General features: G+C 53.9%; 1 protein-coding gene and 1 long non-coding RNA gene across 5 annotated transcripts in view; one reads left to right on the top strand and one right to left on the bottom strand.

Moving 5' to 3' along the window:
- PIK3CD (phosphatidylinositol-4,5-bisphosphate 3-kinase catalytic subunit delta) overlaps positions 1–12,948 on the bottom strand; it is a 49,902-nt gene extending 36,954 nt beyond the window's left edge. The window contains exon 1 of the mRNA XM_034671182.1: positions 12,801–12,948. The gene's annotated coding sequence lies outside the window, so the exon portion shown is untranslated. The remainder of the gene's footprint in view (positions 1–12,800) is intronic.
- The window catches only part of LOC117804351, a 23,829-nt gene continuing 10,923 nt past the window's right edge, over positions 11,120–24,025 (top strand). Inside the window, exons 1-8 of one of the 4 annotated variants that reach the window (XR_004628692.1) lie at positions 11,120–11,799; positions 12,017–12,103; positions 14,069–14,281; positions 15,953–16,995; positions 18,055–18,163; positions 20,096–20,240; positions 21,481–21,899; positions 22,017–22,298. This is a non-coding gene — a long non-coding RNA (uncharacterized LOC117804351). Of the gene's footprint in view, positions 12,104–14,068; positions 14,282–15,952; positions 16,996–18,054; positions 18,164–20,095; positions 20,241–21,480; positions 21,900–22,016; positions 22,299–23,480; positions 23,687–24,025 lie in introns of those variants that run through there. The other 3 variants (XR_004628695.1, XR_004628694.1, XR_004628691.1) reach the window with 3 other exon arrangements.

The following is a 24,025-nucleotide window of genomic DNA, read 5'->3' as shown; positions in this document are numbered from 1 at the left end:
AATGAAGTGGCGGGGTCTCCCCGAGCCCGGAGCAGAGACTATGGTGCGAAGGATAGCTCACCAATGCCTCAGGTGCTGGTGTGGGATGCTGGGTGCCAGCCCCCCAAAACCTGGTAAAAGGAGGTTTGCCTGCTAATCTTCCAGGGAGACCCTACCTGGTCTCAAGCAGCCTGGAGCCCAACGTGCTGAGCCTGGACATGGGTTCTGCCTTCCCATTCTCCGTAGATAATGCCCTCCATCTGTGATGTACGCCCACCTCTCCTTGGCCCTTCCACCTGCCAAGCCAAAGGAGGGCCACAAAACTACAGGTGGCAACGGTCCCAATGGTCAGCCACCCCGTAAGTGAGCTGACCTCACAGGAGAGAGTCACCAAATGATTCGGGTGAGTTGGTCCTTGCTGAAAGCTCCCCAAAAGAAACAGCAAATTTAAGACCAAAGAAATGATTTAAACAGCATAGAATGACCTTGTAGATGGTACCTAAGAGGTGGTCAAGGCTGAAAACAGAAGCAGCTTCAAAGCAGACCTTTTTTTTGGACAGAGAGCACATGAGCAGTAAGGCGGCGCATAGGCAGAGGGAGAGGGAGAGAGAGAATCTCAAGCAGCCTCCATGCCCAGCGTGGAGCTCTGTGTGGGGCTCGATCTCACAGCCCTGAGATCATGACCTGAGCCAAAATTCAGGGTCGGATGCTTAATTGACTGAGCCACCCAGGCGCCCCTCAAAGCAGACTTTGAACAAGTTGTAGGGCAAGCATGTTTTAAGTTGGAGTCTTTTGTCCTTCTCTGGCCTTCGACACTGATTTTGGAGGCAATATCCCATAATGCAGAGAAGCCAGTGGTTGGACCCAAACAGTCCTTCGGTGCACCCTAATGTGCCTAGGATGAACTTGGGGGACACCCAGGGACCCCCGACATTACACTGTAGGAGCTTCTCTCTGGAGGGGAGGGCCATGATCTTTAGCAGATTTTCAAAAGGATTTAAAATCTGAAAAAGATTAGGAACCCCTGGGTGGTGGGGTTTTCTAGGATAGGTAGATGATGAATTTTTTTTCTTCTTCATTTGGCAAATCTGTTTTTTACAAATTTTTCATAACTAACTTGCACTGATCCTATACGATTAAAAATATATAGCATACATGCATACACACATTTGTAAGACATAGCACATGTATTAAAAATGCCCACGGCCAGATCCCAGCCTATCATACCCAGAAGATCCAATATCAAGACCCCCCCAAAATTAATATCTTTTAAAACTGCAAATTCCACTTCCCTCTTCTGTCCTGACTCCCTAAGCTAATCACACACACACACACACACACACACACACACACACACACGGTGGCAGTGGAGATGGGTCCCCTTCTCAAGGGTCTTAGCTAAGTGGTGGTTTACCCCCTTCTGTTGGGGTCTGGCTCTGCAGTGCCTACCCAGGCACTCACCGTGGCTCCAGTTCCCCATCCGGCCATGGGCTTACATGTCCTCCTCCCCTCCTGTTCTCTCGAGACCCCAGACCTGCAGACTATTTGTACGTGTTGGGACGACACACAGTGCTCAGAACACCTCCCTCCATCCACCATCGTCGGGTCAGTCTCTCCTCGGCAAGCGTCCCCGTGTCACCTCTTTCCCCTCCTAGAGCAGGTCTCCAGACCACTTCTGCCCCTGGGAGCTTCTGGGATACGTTCAGACTCTGTCCAGAACAACAGCCTTGCGTGGTTTATCAGGGTAGAGCCCACACTGGGCGCCTGCCATCAGCAGGCAAAGCCTAGGTGCCTTCTGTCTCTTTTCTCATTTATTCATCACGCCAGGCCCCTAAGGCAGAGCTTCTGTTTTGTGAAGGACAAAAGCGGGGCTCAAGGAGGCTACAGCTGCATGGCTACTGAATGAGAGAGGCAGATTCAGACCCAGGTTGACCTCGGAGGCTGCTGTCACTGCTGTGCCACACCGCCTCTCCGGGTCAGTGCAAAGGAACTGGATTGGGGCCATTGGCTGAAGAGACACCTGAGTCTTGTTGCCCTGATCCCGTCATCCACCAGCTCGAGGACTCGCAGATGGACTTCCTGCAAGAGTTGGGCAAGGAGGGGATTGAGGTTTCAGATGCCAGGCCCTGCTTCCTCGGGACAGTGGGGGGGGAATGGGCACCGACCTGGGCAGACGGGTACAGAAGCCGTATCCTCTTGGCCTCTCTCACTGTAGAGAACCAGAGCCCAGGATGCCAGCTCTCCCAGAGATGCGGGACCAGCAAGAACAGGGAAGACTGCCTGGAGCCCAACTAAGTCCTGGGGGTGGAGGGGACAGGTGAGGATGGGCAGGGAAGCCCCTCTGCATAGCCACAGACCCCCAGAGGCCTCGCCCATCCTCCTGTCTGGGGTCCAGATTGCCCTGCCCCAACCAAGTGGTCCCTCCCAAATGCAGCCACATTTGGAGACAGCACAGGGGTGAGGAACAGGCCCTGCCACTTCCTAGCTGGGCAACACCTAAGTAAGTCACTAAGTGTTTCTGTGCCTCAGTTTCCCCTTCTGTAAAGCGGGAATCACAACAGTACTTAGAAGAAGAAATCTGCATTTTCAAAGTGCCCCTAACCCCGCCTAGCACAGAGTGGGTGCTACAAGAGTGTTTGTTGCCATTATAATGATCGGACAAAGAAATAGCCCGGTTAACGAAGGTGGCAATTCTGCGCTGGCTGATGGGGAAACTCCAAAGTACGAATGCTGGCTGATTGGCTCCACAGAATAAGAAACTGGTCTGGATGCAGACAGAGCTCGTGGTGCCCGTTCTCAGAGTGAGGGGCTGGTAAATTTCAGCCGGAGTTCTGACCCGCCTCCAGCCCCTGCTCTGCGAGTCCTCCCATCCCTCCATCTCACCTGACCTCTCCCAGCAGACTCAGGGGCGAGTTGTGCTCCCCATTCCCTCTCCAACACGTCCTGGCCGATGGCCTCAGTGTGCTGACCACTGGGGGCCAGCAGTCTCCTCCTTGCGGCCCCAGTCCCTGTACCCTAACAAGAATCGGCTGTGCTTGGTGGGGCCCACAGAAGCTCAGGCCAGTTGCTCACCTTAGTAATTACATGACACCGAAGAGGAAAAGCAGATGAACGATGGGTGTGTAAAGAAAGAGCCGTTTCCATGACAATGAAGCAGAATGCTTTAGAAAACCAATGAAGAGGAGTCATTAAAACAAACTTTCCATTGCAGTGGAATGGCCAAGGCATGAAAGACTGAGGGGAAGGAGCAAAGTTTACAGGGACCGTCCCTGCAGTGGCTTTCTGCAAGAATGACGAGCCAGGTCAGGCTGAAGCCCTTGGCCTTGCCTCTGGGCATCAGAACCACGTACATGGATGCGTTTTAGGTTAAAATGTCTGGATTTGAGGGATAACATTTTATTTTATTTTAGTTCTTTTTACATAGACTCCATGCCCAAGGTGGGGCTTGAACTCACAACCCCGAGATCAAGAGCGGAGCTGAGATGAGTCGGAGGCTTAACCAACCGAGTCACCCAGGCGCCCCTGGATTGGAGGGGTAGCATTTTAATACTCTCGACACAAACCGGAGTTTCAGCGACTCAACCAGCAAATCACATAGGAAAACAGGGCTCCTTTTAAACAGTGCATTTCTTGTCATGATTGCGGCCAATTATCCTTCATGCTGTTTTGCCCCAATCCACGCTTTCAAACTATGGTGGGAGACACTGTCTTGGGAGTAGCGGAAGCCACCGAAAAAACACAGACATCTTCCCAGAGCATCCATCTGACTCGAAGTTTAGGGGGATCTATGCCTCCTAGTAAAATAAACACGGGCTTATCATGGAATAGAATATAAAATTAACGTTAGTGTTAAAAATAAAACTGGAAGCTTCCAAGCAAGGTCATGGCTAGAGTGGGCTGCTGCAGGCCAGACTTGCACATCCCATCGCCTCCAGGAGAGGCATGGTCCGTGAGGGCCAAGGTCACCTCCAGCTGCCAGACCTTCCCCCAACCACTTTCCCACACACGGACAGCACAAGGGCTCCTGCTCTGGCTGCCTCCAGAGCACCTTGCCCACTTGGTAACCCCCGTCTCGCTGCTGGCACTCACAAATGACCGGGCTGACCCAAGGTCCACTGCCACGGCCAAGGTCACTGGATGGCCGACCTCACTGGCAAGCTGCTCTTACCTGCCAGTCCAGGCCAAGTGGGCTAGTCCAGGGGCTGCCCCTGCCACCCCCTCCCTGCGGGAAGGAAGAAAAGGCCCGGAAAGATCTCACCCCCTCAGCCCTGCGCTCTTGCTCCCCAACCTCCTTTAGACCCTGAAGGATTAGAAAAAGCTGGAAAAAATAAACTTTGGGCTTTGACACATCTGGGAGGAGCAAGTTAATAACACAGGACAAAGCTATTCTGACCTTTACCTATAAAATGGTGGTGTTTGTTGCCATGGGCTCTGTGCCTTTCCATAGGGGTCAGCCCTGGGAGGGTCAAATAAGATGATGGGTGGATAGACCACGACGCAAGCAAACCCCAACAATATGTGACAGAGACACCTGTCATTTAAAACCCATTTGCTCCCATGATGTGGGCTGCAAGGAATCATTCATCCAATGGCAAAAATAGCGATTTTTTGAGAGCCCGTTACTCGTGACAGGTTTTTCCTTATTTCTGATCTTTGCAATAATCCAGTAAAAGAAGTACTTGTTCCCAGGTATCAGAAAAAAACCTGGAGGGTCAGAAAGGGAAACTTTCAAGGTCATCTGCGTGTTCAGCTTCATAAGACCTGGACTTCCATAGAATTCTAAAGTTCTGGCTTTTGACACTAACATTCACTAACATTAAGCTTCCTTTCCACTCTTGAAACACTGTGCCTTGCGCTGGGCTTCCCACTGGAAATAGGAAGACACGCATGTCTTCAGAAACTATCACATTGTCCATGTACTGCTGCATTTAATTTTTTAAAAGACCGCAGCTCATCACGGCTTTCCAATGACAGCAGATGGGCTGTCCTACTCAATAGGGAGCAAAGATTCAGGACTTGGCGATGCCGGCGCCTGGACCTAGGAACCACCTGAAACAGGAGGTATGGTCTTGCTTGTCCTTCCCTTGGCTCCGAACACAGAGACAGGTGACGGGGTAAGTTGAGGGTTTTCAGTGTTATTTCCCCCTACAAGAAAACTTCCTGAGAAAAGGTTATTTAAGACCCAGACCCCGGTCTCATTACCTTCCTCCTCAGCCCCAGGTGGGCGGCAGAGAACACACGCATTAAGCGCGCCCCAGCACTGCCTGCTCCGCTGACGTCACCCGGGGCTCCCGGAGGTCTACTGGAAAGGAAAGTGGCCCCCACCTTCTTCTAAGGGGCTGCAAAAGCAGGCTCCATGGGCAGCAACCCAGGCTGGCGCCAAAGCCCAGGGGTCCCGCCCTTGAAATGCCTGCCTCGGTTTCCCAAGCTGTTTCAAGGAGCATCTGGGTATCAACAGTGAACAGCCACCAAGATGAGCTCTGGCCTCGAGCATCTAGTGAGTCTTTATTTGCACACTACAGGGGCTGCGGGACAGCAGGGGGACAGGGTCCTGGAGAAACAGCCCAGTCGGGGGCTCAGGATTCTGGGCAGCCCATTACAGCTCTTCTCATCTCCCAGGAGGTAAACGTCACATGGCATGGGCTCATCTGCTTGCCCTAGGGAGGCTCACCCCCAAATCCAGCCAGACAGCCAAGGACACTGTCCATTTCACCAGAGGGTGGCTGTCAGCTTCCTTCTAGGACCGTCTGTGTCTAGAGCAGGAAACTGATCCCTGTGCTTCACCTAAATCCCTTTGGCGTAAGTGTGTACCATCTCCCCTAGTTGAAACACGATGAATCTTGAGGGTGAATGGAGACTTGTTGACTTAAATTAGAATAATGGTAAGGACAATAACAGCTAATATTTCCTGACTGTCGACTATGCGCCAGCTAATGTACATTATCCAATTATCTCATTTAATCCTTGAGACAACCGTACGAATAGGTCACATTAGCTTCATTTTACAGGAGAGGGAACCGAGGATCAGAGAAGGTAAGTAACCTACTTAAGGTCACACAGCTGGCAAGTGGGGAAGCTAAGGTTTTGAATCTGAATCCATCCAACTCTAGAGTTCAGGGGTTTAACAGCTGCATCACACTGCAGCAAAGCTCGTGTCATACACACAGCTACAGCCAAAAAGAAAGCTATTTAACCTCATTAGCAATAAAAGAAACACATTTAAGATGATTACCTTTGGGGCCTATGAGTAAAACATTTTTTCCCAATATTATTCAATAGTAGTGAGCCTATCGTGAAACTGTATGTATCACTGGGATAAACTGGTCCAGTCTTTCTTGGAAAACCATTTAGCAGGAAGAATCATCAAAATGTTCAATGCCTTTGATGCAATAATTCTTTTTTCCCCCAAATTTATTTATTTGAGAAAGAGAGAGCGCGCATACATGACTGGGAGGGGTAGAGGGAAAAGGAGAGTCTCAAGCAGACTCCCCGCTGAGCACAGACCCCCCCCCACTGAGCACAGACCCCCCCCTCCGATGTGGGGTTCGATCCCATGACTCTGAGATCATGATCCGAGACGAAACCAAGAGCCAGACGCTAAGCCGACTGAGCCACCCAAGCGCTCCTGATACAATAATTCTCAAATATGGGATAATGTCAATGACGGTATTTTGAGTCGAGCGCGCGTGCGTGTGTGTGTGTGTGTGTGTGTCTGGAAGCAACATAAATGTCCCATGATGGAGGATGCTTGATAAAATGATGGTGTCCCTTAGGACACTTACAGTGCCACTGGGAAGGATGGCTTGGTTGCAAAACAAAGTGGAAAAATGCCAAGGAGCCCACATTAAGGGAAGAAAGCAAACTACAGAAACACACACCTTGCTCGCCAAAAAATTAAGCATAGGATTACCAACTATATGATCCAGCAAATTCCCCTTCTGGGCATTTACCCAAAAGAATTGAAAGCAAGGACCTGAACAGATATTTGCACACCCGTGTTCATAGCAGTATTATTCCTAGTAGGCAAAAGACAGAAGCAACCCAAGTGTCCGCGGACAGATGAATGGATAAAACAAAACGTGGCATCTACACCCAATGGAACGTTATTCAGCCTTAAAAAGGAAGCGCATTTTGACACAGGCCACGACGTGGATGAACCTCGAGGACATTATGCGAAGTGAAATTAACCAGTCACAAAAGGACAGACATTGTAGGATTCCACTCATTAGGTACGGCAAGCAGTCGAATTCGGGGAGACAGAAAGCAGAATGGTGGTTGCCAGCCGGCGGGGGGAGCGGGGGAGAGGGAAGAACGGCGCCTTATTGCTTCATGGGGACGGAGTTTCAATTTTGCAAGATGCAAAAGTTGTGGAGATGGCAGTGCTGGTTGCACAAGAGCGTGAATGTGCTTTAATGTCACCGAACTGTACACGGTCAAGATGGCAACGTTTTTTTGTGTATATTTTACAATTGAAACACAAAAATTGGGGCGCCTGGGTGGCACAGCGGTTAAGCGTCTGCCTTCAGCTCAGGGCGTGATCCCGGCGTTATGGGATCGAGCCCCACATCAGGCTCCTCCGCTGTGAGCCTGCTTCTTCCTCTCCCACTCCCCCTGCTTGTGTTCCCTCTCTCGCATCTGCCTCTCTCTCTGTCAAATAAATAAATAAAATCTTAAAAAAAAAAAAAAGAAACACAAAAATTAATATAAAAACCCACATGCTTACTAGGTCCAACTCTATTACAAGCGCACCCCCCCCAATGGAAAAGATCCTCCAGTTGGCAGTGGCTGCACTGGGACAGTGGGATAATGATGCTCACGGACCCTCCGCTGTACCCCAGCTCCTTACAGGCGTTGCGTGTTCCGCCGCGGGGCTCAGTGCCTGGCGCTAAACACATGACAACATAGGAACTCTTACAGGCAGATGGTATTACTGTACCCGTGATTCCGCAGGGGATTCAGAGTCTCAGGAGGGTTAAGTGATTTGCCACAGGTCACTCAGCAGATAAAAAGGGGTTGAGATTAAAACCCAGTCTGGGTGGCTCCAAAGATAATGTTGTTTCCTTCATGCAGCGATCCCTCCATCACCTCGGTACCCAGCCCCATCCCACCATACTTAAGTGACTTTTCAAAGTTTCAATAACAGGGCTATGACCTTGCTTCCCTGTTGATAAGAAAAGACTCCCAGATTTCACAACCAAAGCAAAGAGTAGCAAGGCACGCACCCCCCCCCCCCCCCGGGGGGGGGGGGGGGGGGNGAAAAGGAGCTGAGGGAGGGGGAGGGGATGCAGGGGAATGGTCCTGCCCTCCAGAGAGCCCTGGAACTCTCTTTAATTGTACCCCCAGGTCCGGGGAGCTCCCCGATCTCTCTCAGTACCACCAGCCCCATCCCACGGCAGACACAGCAGCAAAACCGAGCCCTGCCCCCACCTCTCCTGGTTGGGGGGGGGTGCTGCTCAACAGAGGAAACTCTAAAATGAGAAGTGCCCTGTGGCCCCAAATGGGGATGGGGGGGAGCCCTGGCTGGGAGAGGCCCTGAGCAGCAAAGGAGCTGTTCTTGAAGGGAAGGGGAAAGGTCAGGAGGGAGACCAGAGGACTGCCTGGAGGCAGGGGCAAGTCTCTGCAGGTGCAGAATTTAGCTTGTGGGCAGCTCCTTCAAGCTTGGGAGTTGTCTTTTCTGCTCTTGGGACCCTCAGGAGGGGGCCTGCCATTGGCAGAGCCCACTACTAAGATGGCTACCAATTCACAAAGCTGGGAAAGGGAAGCTGGAGATAGGAGAGGAACGTTCGAGACTGGGAAGCAGTAGCCCAGGGCCCAGATGCAGGGGACGGCTTGTTCTCTGCAAAGATAACTGTGTTCAACACCTTCCCAGGAGATACTGAAAGAAACGTGCTCCTGTCCATTTGCCGAGGGCTGAATGGTGACCCCAAAAGGATGTGTCTGTGTCTCAACCCTCGGAACCTGGGGATTATGTGGGAAAATCATTATCCAGAGAAAGGGTCACTGCAGACGTACTTTAATTAAGGGTGGGCCCTAAATCCAATGACAAGTGTCCTATAAGAGACAGCAGAAAGACACAGACACAGAGGAGAAGGCCACGTGAAGAGGGAGCAGAGAGTGGGGTGGCAGGGCCAGAAGCCAAGGTCAGCCCAGAGCCACCTCGAGCTGGGAGAGGCAGGAAGGATTCTTCCCTCGGCCCCTGGAGGGAGTAAAGCCTTGCTGACACCTTGACTTGGAACTTCTGGGCTCCAGAACTGTGAGAGAATACGTTTTTGCTCCTCGAAGCCACAGAATTTGTGCTAATTTGTTACAGCGGCCCCAGGAAGCATATAGAGCCTCGTTCCAGAATATAAATCTGACCCAGGCACCGTGCTCCCTTTCGGTGGCGGCTCCTCTCCTCCGCCACCCACCCCCCCACCTCCTGGTATCTTCTCTAAGTGGAAAGCATTTCCCCCAAAGTGAGTGAGTGAAACAGAAGCTAACTGAAACATCACTTTAGAAGTGCCACTCCCATTCCTCCCATCACTCTCCCTCTCGGCCCAGAAAGTAGGCGGCCTTGAGAGGCACCGTTTCTAGGAGAAGTCCTGACCCCCCCTTATCTGAGGGAGCCGGGTTATCACCTCTGGGGAAGGGGTTGGGGGTTCTCACAGGCCAGAGCAGCTAGAGCCTTCACTGCGCCAACCTCAGGCCCCACGGACTGTGCTGGCCCCCAGGGAGGGGAGTGGGCCATATTTTGGTAGGGCCCACAGAAAGTCAGCGTGTGTGTCTGCAAGGGAAGAGTGGGGAGGGAGGTTCCCAGGTTTTTAATTTTTTTTTTCCATCTTGAAACTGGCAGCATTTCTGATATGATTGCGGGGGATTTCCACCAACCAAATTAAAGAAAATTCAGTTTAGCATTAGCTGCAAGGAGAGAGAGGAGGAGTTTTGCAACGCTCGTCATTTATGAAACACTGGCCGTGGCACAGGGGAGAACGTCTCCCTCCCTTCCTGACAAGTCAGGCTCCTGCCATCCTGCAGCCGGTGGTCAGTGCCACGTACCTCCACCATCAGACAGGGAGGCACCCCCGCCTCATCCTCCGGGAGCACTTCTCTCTGGACCTGCCCCTCCAACAGCTTTGCTGGGAAACATGTTTGTCCCCTGGGGAGTGGCTGAAAGAGCTTTTCTAAGGTCCCACGGTAAAGAAACATTTGGTGGGGCCCCACGCCCCATACCAGACCCGCAGAAACAGCTGGCTTCTGGAAGGGAGGAGACTGCTCTCTAAACAAAAATCGTTTTGAAAAATAAGCCAGCCAAAGGGGAATTGCTTCATGAGTTGCACATTCACTTCTCCCTTTAACTGTGCAATTGAAGAACAACAAGGTGAAGCAGGAACTGACCCCTCACACCCCCATTCACATCCCCATGAACTCCCCGGACACAGCAGGGCTGGGAGGGAAACTAACCAGGCCTGAGGCCAGTCTCTAGTTACGTGTGGACCTCCTGTGTCTCGTAAGCCCCATACGAGGGCTTACCCTCCCGGCCTGCCTGCCTCGTTCTTAGCGGAGCCCCTGTGAGGGGATCGCTATAAACACTTGTTAGACTTAGGAAAGCCAGAGAAGGGGACCATCCGCGTGGCCAGGAGCGCCTCTGGGGCGCTTGCCTTAATTCCAGAAACATGTCTATTTGCAGAGTGGCTCGCACTGTTTCTAAACGTGGGCAGAGGAGGTGGGGGTAGTGGGGCTCTGAAAGAGGTAAGCTCAGATGTCTTAGAACAGGCAAAGGCCAGCTAGGTTTCAAGAGCCCCCCCCCCCTACTTCTTGTAGGAGTTTGTGAAAGCAGCCAAAGAATCAGCCTCAGCATGTGATGGGTAGTGTTCTCGCGAGGCACGATGGATGGAATCCTCAAGTCAAGAAATCAAACCACAGCAGGGCATGGACGTGCTAAACAGTTGGCAAATGTCTGCTCTAGAGAGCAGAAGAGAAAGTTCTATTCCCATCTTTTTGTACCTGGTGACAGCCTCCTTAATCAGAAGATTCTTTATGCCCACTTAATCACCGCAGTCAAACCTGGTGGTTAATCTAGGGGCGGCTTCCACCGGGGATTACCAAGGTGGGTCCCTTAGAGGCTGCATCTCGGAGAGGACACCCCAAGGGTCCCCGTCCCTCCACCAAGAGAACTATTAGGAAATGTTCTCCTTAATGGGCCACAGCACCTACAGGAGACGGCGCGCTTCGGGGGGGGGGAGGTGCTGGGGTTCTGGATCAGCTGCTTGCAAATTGTGTGGGTCCACAAGTTATTTAACTTTTCTGGGCCTTAGTTTCCTCCACTGGAAAATGGAGAAGACATCATTCAGCTCCTATGACTGCTTAACTGAAAACACGTATGTAAAAACGACGGATTCTTTGTGAGGGGGGCGGAAAGAGTCCCAAGGGTGCCATTCACAGGCCGAGAACACCAAGGCACCTCCAGGTGCACCAGCCCTCGCCTCTCTCCTGGAAGCGAGCAGTGGCATGAACCCTCAGTTTCGCGGTCCCTTTGGAGCGGCAAACTTTCCCCTCGAAGCCCCTGAAAGAGGACCTCCCACACACACAGAGACACACTGAGGGCACACCTGCCCCGCAAACACGCGCGACCGGGCAGCACATTCTGTGGGTGGCGCGCAATGGGGCTTTCTGCAGGAGCCCAGGGGAAGCAGCCCCACTGGAGAGTCTGTTGGGGTTCGAGACCTTCAGCTCTCTCCTTCCAGGGGACCTGAACAAGTGAAAGCTACTCAGTCATTTCAGGCCTCCCGAGCGCTCCATCTGCAAACTGGGCAGATCTCAAGGGTGCCCCGGGATGACCTGGTACGTGGACCGCCAGCCTGGGCGCCCTAGGCGCCCGACCCCATTCCGGGAAATCCCATGCCCACCTTCGTCCCCTCCGGAGCGCGCTTTTCGGGGCCTCCCATCAGTCCTTTCCTGGCTGTCTGGCCCCCCATCTCCCCACCCGGGCAGAGCACCGCCCGCTCTGTGCTCCCGCATCCTGGTCCCCACCAAAGTTCTCCCTGCTCCCCTCTCCTAGATTTCAAGGGAGGTGCAGAGAAGGAAGACTAAATAAAAACAGGAAACCCGATTTAAAAAAAGAAGCCTCATTCTGGCTGAATTACGGGTAAGAGTATTAAAAAGAAGGGGGGGAAAAAAGTCCGGAAATGCAAAGCTGGAGGCGGTTTTGCCGCCGTAACCCAGGCTCTGCCGCAGATCCGGGGGCTGGTCTCCGCTGGCGGCTGCAGTAAACACGCGGCAAGCGGCGCCCAAGGCCCGGGGCCCCCAGGGGCGCCGGGCGGGGCCGGAGGGGGGCGCCCAGCAGACTGGACTCCGGCGGCTCCCCAGCCCGGTCCCCGCTCGCCGGCGCCGGGGAGGGCGCGCTGGACCAGGGCGCAGGGGACGGTGCGCGCCCCTCTCCCCGCGCCGGGGCGGGAGCACGGGCTGCACCGCTAGTGGGAGCGCGGCCGGAGCGCCCCCTCGACCCGCTAGCCAGCGCTCGGGGCAGGGCGCACGCGGCCGAGCGCTGCCGGGCTCCATGCCCCGCCGCTGGGAGCGTAGTCCGACCGCCTCCGCCGCGCCCGTGAACTCCCCGCAGAGCGCGCAGTAGCCGCGCAGGGGAGCTGTGCGTGCCCAGGTCCTGGCGGCCACCCAGGGGGGCGCCCCTTGCCGGGCTCTCTCCAGACGCGGGAGGCGCACCCGGCCAGGGCGCACCGCATGTGGGTACTGGGAGACGCCCGCGAGCCGGTTCCCGAGGTCCCTGAAGCCCCGGGTCCCGGAGTTCTCCCCGACCTCCCCAGACGCAGCCAGAGGCGAGCGCTTACCGGTCCCGGCGCGGCTGGCAGGGGCTGGGCCGCTCGGCCCGGCGGCCGCTAGCAGCCAAGACTCTGGGCGCGAGTGAGCCTCGAGGGAGGGAGGCGGGGCGCGGTAGGGGCGCCCCGCCTGCTAACAGCCCGCACACTCCACTTCCCACTTTGTTTCCTTTTTACTTGCAACAGGAAAAACAGCAGGTCCTCCTCCCGCCTGTCTGCCCCCCTCCCCTCCACCCCTCAAATCCGCACCCCGTCTGCGGCTGCAGGGGCATCATCCCAGGTGTCTCTGGAAGCTGCATCTTGCCCTTCTTCAAAACAAGTTTTCTTTTTATACAAAGGAAAACAACCAAATAAAGGTCCTAAAGCCCATAAAACCCCCACGCCTTCCCCATTCACACACCAAGAATTTCCACAGTGGTCAGAGAAAGCCTAGAGGGTGGCGGCCATGGCTGCAGCTCCAGGCCCCCGGGGGGGGGGGGGCCCCCCAGGGCCAAGAACGGGGGAGCTGGGCCCGAGGGAGATACGAGAGGCCAGAGAGACAGACTGTAGCGCAAAGTCCCACGGGCTCAGCCCTGGAGGGAAGCCGTGGCCTCCACGCTCAGGGGAGTCAAGAGTAAGGAGGGGATGTGGGAGTAGCCAGGTCACAACAGTGGCTTCAGATCCTTCCAGGGTGTGATGGCAGAAGAGTCAGTCAATTGCTTATATAATAACTTAAAGGACCCCCTCCAGTCGGGTCTGGGCGGTAAAGCACCTGTTTGGGCCCCTTGGAGATATGAGGAACCTGAAACTTGGGAGAGGCTCTTTCCACCCAAACAATGCCCTGGCCTCCAGGGCCCAGCGTGGGCCCCGCTCCGGCTGCAGCAAAGGGAGGAGCAGATACTTCCGTGTCCAGCCAGGAGCATTTTGAGGCAAGACCCATTGGGTACTAAATGCTTCCAGTGTTCTCAGATCCAGGCTGCAGGCTCTGGATTCTCAACTGGACACGGGTGGAGGAGCCAGGAGGCACCATATTGTCCCTTTAGGGAAGAATGTTGGGTCTGTCCCCAGGAATGTACCCTAACATCCTTCCCAACAAAACATTCCAGGCTCACAGCCTCACTCCTACCCCGGGTCCGGCTCACTGGTCCTTGGCAGAGGTCTCCAGCCCACTCCGAGGAGGTACTGCCAAGAGCCCGAAGAGAAATGGGCACATCAGAGAAGAAATCTGATGTTTCTGAACACCTGTCCCAGCCTGGCTTTTGCTAGTTTGCAATTTAAACAATGTACTCCCTGGCTTTCAGAGTTGGGTGCAAGAAGTCGGCCGGTGAGGAGTGCTTTTTTGCCTCATTCAAAAGAACTCTTCCCTGAATATTTGCTGACAGCCCTTCACATCACGCTTTGGGACATGTGCGACGGGGATCTGAGGCGTGCCAAGTGCTCAGACACGCTTCCCCCACTGTTATCTCCGATCCCTGCAGCAGTCTCCCGAGGGAAATCTTAGCCCCACTTCACAGGTAAGAAAACCGAGGCTCAGGAAGGTTTAATCATTTGGGGGCCACACGGTCAGTGTCTAACTGCTCCTCTGACCGTGTCACACTGGCTATGCCCCAATCTTAGAAGCTTCACTTTCCTGAAAACCCGGCACATTTCCTTTCTGAGACCGCACCAGAGGACTTATCTCCCTCTGTTGCCTGGGGTGCCGGGAACACCGGGCACAGCCATCACTGGCCCTCGTCTCTCAAGTTCCCAACAGACTTGCTTGTTTCTTCCTCTCTATGGTTTCTGATCTCTCTTTCTCACTTTATTTTTAACTGTCGTCATGTGTGTTTGGAGGAAGCTAGTTCAAGTTCCCTTCGAATTGTGAACAAAATAGACCAGCCGTGGGGGGGGTTTCTAGCAGTCCTGGAAGACAAGGAGCATCTTAGCTGCCTGGAAGTCAACGCCTCATGACTCACGTGACCTCCTGAGGGGGCAATCCTTCCGCCCCATTTTATGGAAGGGGAAAAAAGAGGTCTTGGCTCTTCAAGGGGCCGCTGGCCAGCGGAGAACAGGCTCGGGGCGGCAGAAGGTGCCCTGCAGCCCGGAGGAGCACACACAGCCCTCCAGCCCGGTTTCCTTCTGCCCCCCTCTCCTGCGCAACTTCCCCTCCAAAAGCCATCCGGCGTCTGCAGCTTCTCGAGGATGCACTAAGCATCTTTGTTCGACCTTGCGCGGCTTCACCGCTGACACCCACACATGCCCACAAGCAGGGTTATCTCAGGGCAGCCGGAGCCAAGCTCAGAACCCCGGTGCAGGGGTGCGAGCACGAGGAGCCCACTTCCTCAGCCCCTCCACGAAGGCTCTGGGCACCTGCCTCCGTGCCCCGACCTGGCAGGAAGCCCACTTTGCTGTGGGTCTTTTCCTCCCAAGCAAACGTTATCCAGCTCAAATCCTTGCCCTTTTGCCTTGGCCGAGAAACGCGGGAGGAAGCTTCTCTGTCGTCGAGAGCACCTTCCCTGGAGCGGCCCTCCCAGCACCGCCCACTGGGTGCTTCAGGCAAGCGGCTTAGTTCTTCTGAGCCTCCTCTTCTCATCTGAGGAAACGCGATGCTGATCCTGGCTCTCGGCGTTTAGAATTGTTCTTAGAGGGGCGTCTGGGGGGCTCAGTCGATGAAGGGCTGCCTTCAGCTCAGGTCATGATCCCAGGGTCCCAGGACCAGGGCTGAGCCCCTGGTCGGGCTCCCTGCTGAGCGGGGAATTTGCTTCTCCCTGTCCCTCTGCCTCTCCCCCTGCTTGCTCTCTCTCTCTCAAATAAATAAATAAATAAAATCTTCAAAAAATTGTTCTTAGAATTACCTGAGGTAATACATGGAAACCGCTTCTAACGGTACTGACAGAGTGAACCCCCAGCAACTGTTAGTTCTTGAGCTATCCGAGAACAGGGTCTCTGTGCTCCATGGGACTGGACGTTTCTGCTCTAAAACAGCATTTCCCCCACAGCAGCAACAGCGGGCTGTGACAGACGAACCCATTAGTGGACTGGAAGCCCGGTCAGCACGTCAAGTTTACCAAAATGGAATAGAAGAGAAATGATCAGATTGCATTCCACTTGGGGAGGGAGAATACCACTGCCTGCGGCTTTTCCCCGTTTTTAGGTACGTGTGAGTGTGCATTAACTCAAGACGTAAAATGCGTTTCTTACTGCAGCCCCAGTCCACATGACAAGACCGCTGCGGCCTGGGGCAGAGTCATGGTGGCGGTGCGAGGGCGTCCAGACCACGGGAGAACCTGGCCAAGGTCAGAACCGATTCCTGGAAAGTCTGACTTCTGGGGACACAGGCTTGGAGGAGCCCAGAGAGCTGGCCAGGTGCAGGTGCCTGAGGAAAAGAAGACAGGGGTCTTTGTAGCCCCCGTCCCCAGGCGGTGCCCTCTGGAGAAAGACGCAGAGGTGGACGGATCGTGCCCCTGCACTTCATGGAGCGTCACCGTGGGACTGAAGGGTCCAGAAAGACCCAGATGGCTCAGAGGTGGCCCAGGTGAACCAGGCCCTTAGGGGACCAGCGTTGAACTGCTGGAGATTGAGTTTCTGGGCCCAAGTCAATGGGGGCCCCAAACAGAAGTTCAGTTATCCTTTTTGTAAAACCCAAACATTCCAACCCCAGGATGCCTGGGTTCCAATCCCAGCCCAACCCCCTACCGGCTGTGCAACCCTGGGGGCATCCCTCCAGCCCTCCTGACCCGGGGCTAGGGGAGGGTCCTGCCCCTGGCACCAAGTCAGTGTTCCAGAAACAGCATTTGGCTTTTAACATACCTTCTAATGCACTTCCTAGTCCAGGGTGTGGGAGTACTGGGGAAAGGGGGTGGGGAGCAGCAGGGTTTGGGGTCATGAGGCTGGATCCAAACTCTTGCCTCCATACACTGGGGGTGACCCAGGCTTTGCAACACTGACTCATTCAGCCCCCGTGCCTGCTGCAGTCGGGGCCCTGGAGTACAGCACTGTCCAAGCCAAGGGCCTGCCCTCCCGGGGCTTATACTCCACAAAGAGAAACTATGGAGAATAAAAATAAGATACAGTGTCCTGAGGTAGTAAGCGCTGCAAAGACATAGGAGGTGGGGAGGAGGGGAGAGACGGAAGAGGGACAGTGGGGTCTACAAAAACACCTGCCCAGTCCTCAAGACGGTCAAGGTCATCGGAGACAAGGAAAATGAGAACTGTCACAGCCAAGAGGAGCCTAAGGAGAGTGTGACAAGTGAGTGTTACGCAGTACCCTGGCTGGGCGCCTGGAACAGAGAGAGGACAGTAGGTGAAAACTAAGGCAGTCAGGATTTAGTTAATAATAAAGTATCAATGTTGGTTCATCACTTGTGACAGATGTACTGTTAGTAGTTAAGTTGTTAGCAATAGAAGAGACTAGGTGTGGGGTGTGTGCGAACTCTCTAGCCTCTTTGCAACTTCCCTATAAATCTGAAACTGTTCTAAAATTAAACATTTATTTAAAGAAAAAATAATAGGGCACCTGGGTGGCTCAGTCGGTTAAGCATCTGCCTTCGGGCTCAGGTCATGATCCCGGGCCTGGGGCGGGGGGGGGGGGGGGGGGGGGGGGTTGGTGTTGGTTTTCCTGCCCAGGGGGGCTTCAGCTTCTCCCTCTCCCTCTACCCCTCCCCCCTGCGTGTGCTCTCACTCGGGCACTCTCTCTGTCAAATGAATACATTAAAAAATCTTCAAAAAAATTTAAGAAAAAACAATAGAATGGGGAGGTGCGGGAGGAGGAGAAGGCCAATCACTCCCCCGGGCTGGAAGCAGGGCTTTCCCTTACAAGCCTGGAATACTGTGGTTTGGGATGGGGGGCAGGGTCACAGAAGGGGGGCTGCAGAGAGTAAGAAGTGGCCTCACTCCCCGCCCTTGGAGTCTGATGGAGGAGGGAGTGTATTTTTGAACCCTGTCTGGGGACCGTGAAAGCCAGCCCTGCCCCCACATCCTCTGGTCTGTCCCCTCCTCCATAAGATGGGGTTTATTACTCCAGCTTCAGAGAGCCTGTAAGACTAATAGATCTTTCAGTGAAAGTGGTTTGGGGACAGTCACAGCTTTGCCAACAGGGCACGGAAGAGGGAGTGCTGGCAGGACCTGGGGTTTGCTGCAGTCCTGCGTCCCACCACACTACCACCTGCTCTAAAAACCTCCTTGTATCTAGATAAGTACCCCTCTAGATAGATATCTATCTTTAAAGGCATCAATTCTGAGGAGCACCCCCATGTGAAACCCCAAAAACCTCAATGAGAAGGCATACGTCGGGTGACTTCTTCCCCAGACAGGAAAAAGAGAACAAAAGAGCATAAATGCTGAAGAGAGAGAAGAATTAGAAGGAGAAGGAAAGCCGTTTTCTACCTGGAGGGGGCTGGCTGGTGACCTCCAGAAAGGTATGTCCAAGTCCTAATCCCTGGAACCTGGGAATGGGACCTTATTTGGAAATAGGGTCTTTGTAGACATGATTAAGTTAAGGATCTTGAGGTGAGGTCATCCTAGATGGTCTGGGTGGGCCCTAAATCCAATGGCAAGCGTCCTTATGAGAGAAAGACAGAGGGAAAGTCGAGACAGACAGAGGAGAAGGCCACGTGCAGCCAGAGGAAGAGGTTGGAGTGACGTAGCCACGAACCAAGAAACATCAGGAGCCCCCAGAAGCTGGAAGAGGCAAGGAAGGCTTCTCCCTAGAACCTCTGGAGGGAGTGGCCCTGGGGCCACCTCGATTTTGAACTTTTGGCCTCCTGAACTGTGAAAGAATAAATTTCTGGTATTTTGGGTTTTGTTTTTTAAGTCTATTTATTTTTATTTATTTATTTATTTAGTAATCTCTGTACCCAAAGTGGGGCTCAAACTCATGACCCTGAAATCAAGAGTCGCACGCTCTTCCAGCTGAGCCAGCCAGGGGCCCCAAATCTCTGTTTTTTTAAGCCACGGGGTTTGTGGTGCTTTGTTATAGCACATATGCGACCCGTAAATGTGGCCTTGTGGAAAGCGTCCGGGCTACACAGCGAATGAAAAAACGTAGAACTGTAGTGAGAACAGCACGCTGTTGTCATGCATTACCCCGTCTCCTCCCTTGGGACCCCTGGATGACACGTGCTGTTCTTACCCCCACCTTACAAAGAAACTGAGGCAATGCCGCAGATAACTCTCTGAGGTCACCCATCTGGCAGGTGGGAGTTCATTAGGTGGCCGCCTTCCTAGGACACTGAAGTCAGGTGACGGGAAGGGTGTGGGGTCTCTTGGACCAGCAATCGCAGGAAGCTGGACCGTGAACCAAGCATGGGAGGAAGAAAATATGTCACCTTAACACTGTGGAGGGTCTGCCTTCGTCCCTAGGCCAGAGGAAGGCATGGGACATCCACTTCCTGGAATACTGTGCAGCCATCGACAGTGGTGATCCTAGGGCACCTGGGCGGCTCAGTAGATTACGTGTCCGACTCTTGGTTTCCACTCAGGTCATGATGTCCTCATGGGTTGTGGGTTCGAGCCCCGCCTCAGGCTCCAGGCTCAGCCGGGAGTCTGCTTGAAGATTCTCTCCCTCTGCTCCTCCCCTGATTCATGGGCACACTCTTGCTCTCAAATAAATTAATTAAAAAAAAAAAAAGCAAAGAAAGTGGGGATCCTGAAGACCCGCAGCATCATGGGACATGATGACCTCAAGGGGACCACGTTCAGTGCAGAATTCCCTCTGTGCAGGATCGCCACCGTGTAAGCGTTACACACGCCCACGTGTGTTGTAGGAGCTGACCGAACAGTGACAGGCTCTGGAGAGGAGGGTTACAGAGGTTTTCCTTGCCGTTTTTCCTTCCTGTTCACATTTTGCCAAATGTGCACTAAAACTGCAAAAAAAATTGTAAAACTTAGTTTCCCTTCCCCAAGTCAGAGCTAATCCCTCTTACGGCCGTTCACACCCGTGCCTTGGATGAGCCATTGTTCCATTCTGGGCTCCGGTCATGCTGTATGACCACATGCTTGCCCCATCTCTCACGAGCAGGGATGAGAAGCCCAGAGAAGGACTCCCCTGGGAATACAGGTGATGTCAGGGAAGTCCCTCAGTGGATAGTAGGGCCTCAGCCAAGGGGAGCTCCAGGGTGGGGAGGGGCTGGATGGCAGAGCACAGTGCTGCTGAGGCGTATACCAGCTCCCTTCTCTAGGAACACTGCCCGTGCATCCCCGTGGCTCTACCCGCAGTCCCCAGGCAGATACCCTGCCTTTAAGCATGCCCAAGTTGACTGCCCCAGGGGCGGCCCCCTGGCCCCCGGCTGGCCAGCCAGTGGTTTCCTCAGGAACACAGAATGGGAACCAAGAGCGTCGTGCTTCTTCAGGAACCTGGAGCTTGGGTGCTGTACACACAAGCTGGGGAGCGCTGGGCCACTGATACCTCTTGACACGACTAAGGAAATCGGAGAAGCTGCCGTGCAGAGACTGAGATTGAGAGAAAACCAGCAAGAGAGGAAGAGAGGATCCCAGGTGAGAGAGAGGATTTCGGGCAACTTTTCAGTGCCTTGTCCTTGCATCTGTTTGAGTCTCCACTGCATTCTTGCCCTTGGGTTCCTCTGAAAGTCCCCTGCACCCTTGTGCCCAGCTCCTGTATTCTGCTCAGGTTTATATCCGTTTCCCAGGACCGAGGTAACAAATTAGCACAATCCAGATAGTTTGAAACAATGGAAATTTGTTCTCTGGCAGTTCTAGAGGCCGGAAGTCTAAAGTCGAGGTATTGGCCAGGTTGGTTCCTTCCAGAGGCACTAGCGAGAATCTCTTCCAGGTCTCTCTCTCTCTTCTCTTCTGGGGCCGCCTGCAATTCTTGGCGTTCAATGGCTTGTAGAAGCATCCTTCTGATCTCTGCCTCCATCTCACTGGCGTTCTCCCTGTGCGTCTGTGTCTTTGTCCAAACTCCCCTCTTCTTATAAAGACACCCTAATCCAGGACGCCCTCACCTTCACTGATTAGATTGAAAAGACCCTATTTCCAATGAAGGTTCCATTTTGAGGTTCCATGAGAACATGAATTTTGGGGGGGATAATATTCAACCCAGTACAAACTCTCTTGAGTTGATTTCTGGTTTTTGAAACAACACTCAGAATTAATACGGAAGTTGGTATCAGAAGTGGAGCGTTGAAAGAAACAGCTTTTCAAGGAAAGTTTTGAACCTAGGTGACCTGAGGCAGAGTGAGGGGTGATGAGGATTCCCTACCCTGGGATGGAACCCCAGAGGCTCCTGCTGTGTGGTAACGGATCAGTTGAACTACCTTCAATGGTCTCATGGGACTCAGAACATGGTAGCAAAGTGTCCACCATATTAGTAAATGACTTACTTCTAGAAGCCTTCAGAATGTGCTACAGAGGAGCTTTTGTTCAGTTCTGCACAAGATTGGGGGATAACAGGGCAAGTATTTATTGTGCAAAGGGAAATCCCTCTTTTTCCTGTATCCAGTGACACCCAAGCGTCAGATAATTGCTGTATAGCCCCAGCCACGTTCTTTGCCACACCCCGTGTCTAACACTAAGGTAAGCACACAAAACAGAAAAGTCTGTGAGCTTAGCATTGGAAAGGGATATCTGGGAAGAGCCACAGGACCCTTAACCTCTGGTCCTTTAGCCTCTCATTGTCAAGTGGTGTGAAGGCAAGTAGGGGTAGTATTCTAAGAGAAATTAGATAAAAAGCCTTCTTTCCACCCAAGTTAGATGATGATTTCCTCTTCACCTTTAGGCTAAAAGAAGAAACTGAAGCCACCAAGCTTGCTGCTCAGACACCCTAGCCCTGGGGGACGGCCCAGCCTAAGGCCAAATATTTAAGCAGACAGGATTTCATGGCAGTGGTTATTGGTAAATGACACTACCCAAAATAAAATCAGCAGCCAGTCCACTACACTTCTGTGGGGCCTGAAACTTCAGGAAACCCTAAAACCTGGCACACTGGGGCTTGGGATGTCTTACCCTCCGGGTGACTCCTAAGCCCACATCCTACCTCCAATATGAAGCAGGCTACCAGGGCAGCTGTGTCCCTCCTAGAAAAAGGGTTCCCAAGAACCCCTCAAGGACAGGCCTAAAAGACCGCTAGAGAAGGGATCTCTTCTCGGTGAGCAGAACCTGGGACAGCCCCGTTGGCCAACAAAGAAGCCAGAGAAGGTAACCAGCCGAGCACACCCCATGCCGTATCTTGCTCCTGACGTCTCATGTGTTCCTTGCCTGGCTAGGAGACCACGGCGTGTGCTCTGCATGGTGCTTCCTTCTTCTGCTCCATAGATCAAGCAAGGAAGGAGAGGTGAAACCCGTCACTCCGTCTATAGATTGAGGGGGATCTGGGGGAGCCTTAGAGGAGATTCAGGAAAAATAGATGGGAGCGCGTGTCTGCCTGAGATGACGACTCTGAGAATGGAGTCCCGGAGGCAAGACTTCGACCTGACGTGGATTGCCTCATGTTTGGCAGGGTGAGGGATGTTTGTGGTGGACTTTGTGGTATAAGGATGAAGCAAGTAACTGGAATGGAGCTTTCCGGGGAAAGTCAGAGGAATAAAGCACGTGGATGTGTGGATGTGTGTGCCGGGGGGGGGTAGGGTAAAACGGAATGGCCTAGAGTGGACACTGCTGGCTTTTAGGCTACTAGGCTGTCCCTCTGTCCCCCTTTCCTGGTAGCCCTTGCTCACAGAGTTACAGCATAGACGCCTGAACGCTGACCATAACTGACTCCTACTTCCCAGGGCTTAGGACCTAGTTCTCTCTGGGTGAGGGGATCCAGGCCACGTCCTCTTGGCAGGTTTGATGAGGGTGGGTGAATGGGGACAGGCAAGCAGTGCTGCGAAAGTGTCCGAGAGCTCTGGTTCCAGGGCTCCAAGCCGGGCTGCATCTCTGGGTTCCATGAGAACACCCTGAAGCTTTGCTAAAAGCCCCCTTTTCAGCTACCAGCGAATTCTTCCTTCCTTCCTTCCTTCCTTCCTTCCTCTCTTTCCTTTAAGGACTTTTTTATTTTTAAGTAATCTCTACACCCAGTGTGAGGCTCGAACTCCCAACCCCGAGATTAAGAGTTGCCCTCTCTACTGACTGAGCCAGCCAGGCTCCCCTACCAGGGACTGATTTCTGATCCTTGGAGCTACTTATTGGCTGGGACAGTGACCTGCACTGGGGTATGGAGTCAGCTGTGGCTGGAGAACAAGCTTAAGACATCTAATAATCAAGGGAGCCAACGGGGCCAGCCCCCTGGGGTTCCTCCCACCACTCCCCCACCCCACCCTTCATGCTGCACCATGGGCTGTGCCTTGCAGCTCCAGACCACCCCAGGCTCTCTGACTCTGGGCCTGTGCCCATGCTGTTCCCTTTGCCTGGAGTGCCCTTCCCAAACTCTTCCTTTGACCCTCCCCCTCCTTATTTGCCTGGCCAGTCCGCACAGATATTGCCCACTCGGCCCTCCTTGTCTAGAAGGGTCTTTATTCCAGGCTGGGTCTGCTCAAGTGTGGCAGCCTGGGTGCTCAGCTGCTCCCGGGAAGGGGGCCTCCGCGCGGATCCAGGCTGGCATCGGGCCCTGAGCTCTGTGTCAGGCACCCAGAGCGGTACGAGTGAGCCTGTAGGAATGTGGAACCGACGAATGAATGAATGACCCAGTCATGGCTGGACAGGCCTTGCCCAGTGGAAGGGTCAGGGGTCTGTAGGCAGGGGGGAGGAAGGACACACCGGTCCTGCCAGTGTGAGAGCAGCACCTTTGTTCCCTCCCAGCAGGAGCCCAGCACCCAGTGACCCGAGAACCTCAGGGAGTCCAGCCTCACCCTTCAGAGTAGCCTCTCCACCCTCATTTCACCAGAGATGCGGCTTCAGCCTGGATTTGTCCATCCCTAGGTCTTGCCCCCCTGTCTAGGAGAAACCACCGCTTCCGATGGAGGATGGGAACAAGGACCCCTTGCTCCTCCCATCAGGCAGCCCCCCCCCCCCGGCTTCTNAGGGTCCAGAGCTTGGCAGCTGGATGGCAAAGCACATCCCCACTCTGCTCTCCCGGGGTCCTGACGCCCCCCTGGGATCCTCTGACCCCCCAGGGCTCCTTCCCAGGCAGGCCTCGGCCTTCACCTCACCACCCCCCAGCCTCTCTGATGAAAGAGCAATGGTGCAAAATTCGTTGGGGAGAAAAACAGGAAGTGGAGCCTGAGAGCAGGCCTGCCGCAGCGCTACCCGGTGAACGTGGCAGCCCCGGCACCCGCAGCCTTACAGGAAAGCGGTGAGGGGGCAGCCCCGGCCCGAGCTGTGGGGGCACGGCGGGGGGGGGGGGG

The sequence above is a fragment of the Ailuropoda melanoleuca genome, chromosome 11 (genome assembly GCF_002007445.2).
Source record: "Ailuropoda melanoleuca isolate Jingjing chromosome 11, ASM200744v2, whole genome shotgun sequence".
Taxonomy (NCBI): Eukaryota; Metazoa; Chordata; class Mammalia; order Carnivora; family Ursidae; genus Ailuropoda; species Ailuropoda melanoleuca.
This window is presented reverse-complemented; position numbering and strand designations above follow the sequence as displayed.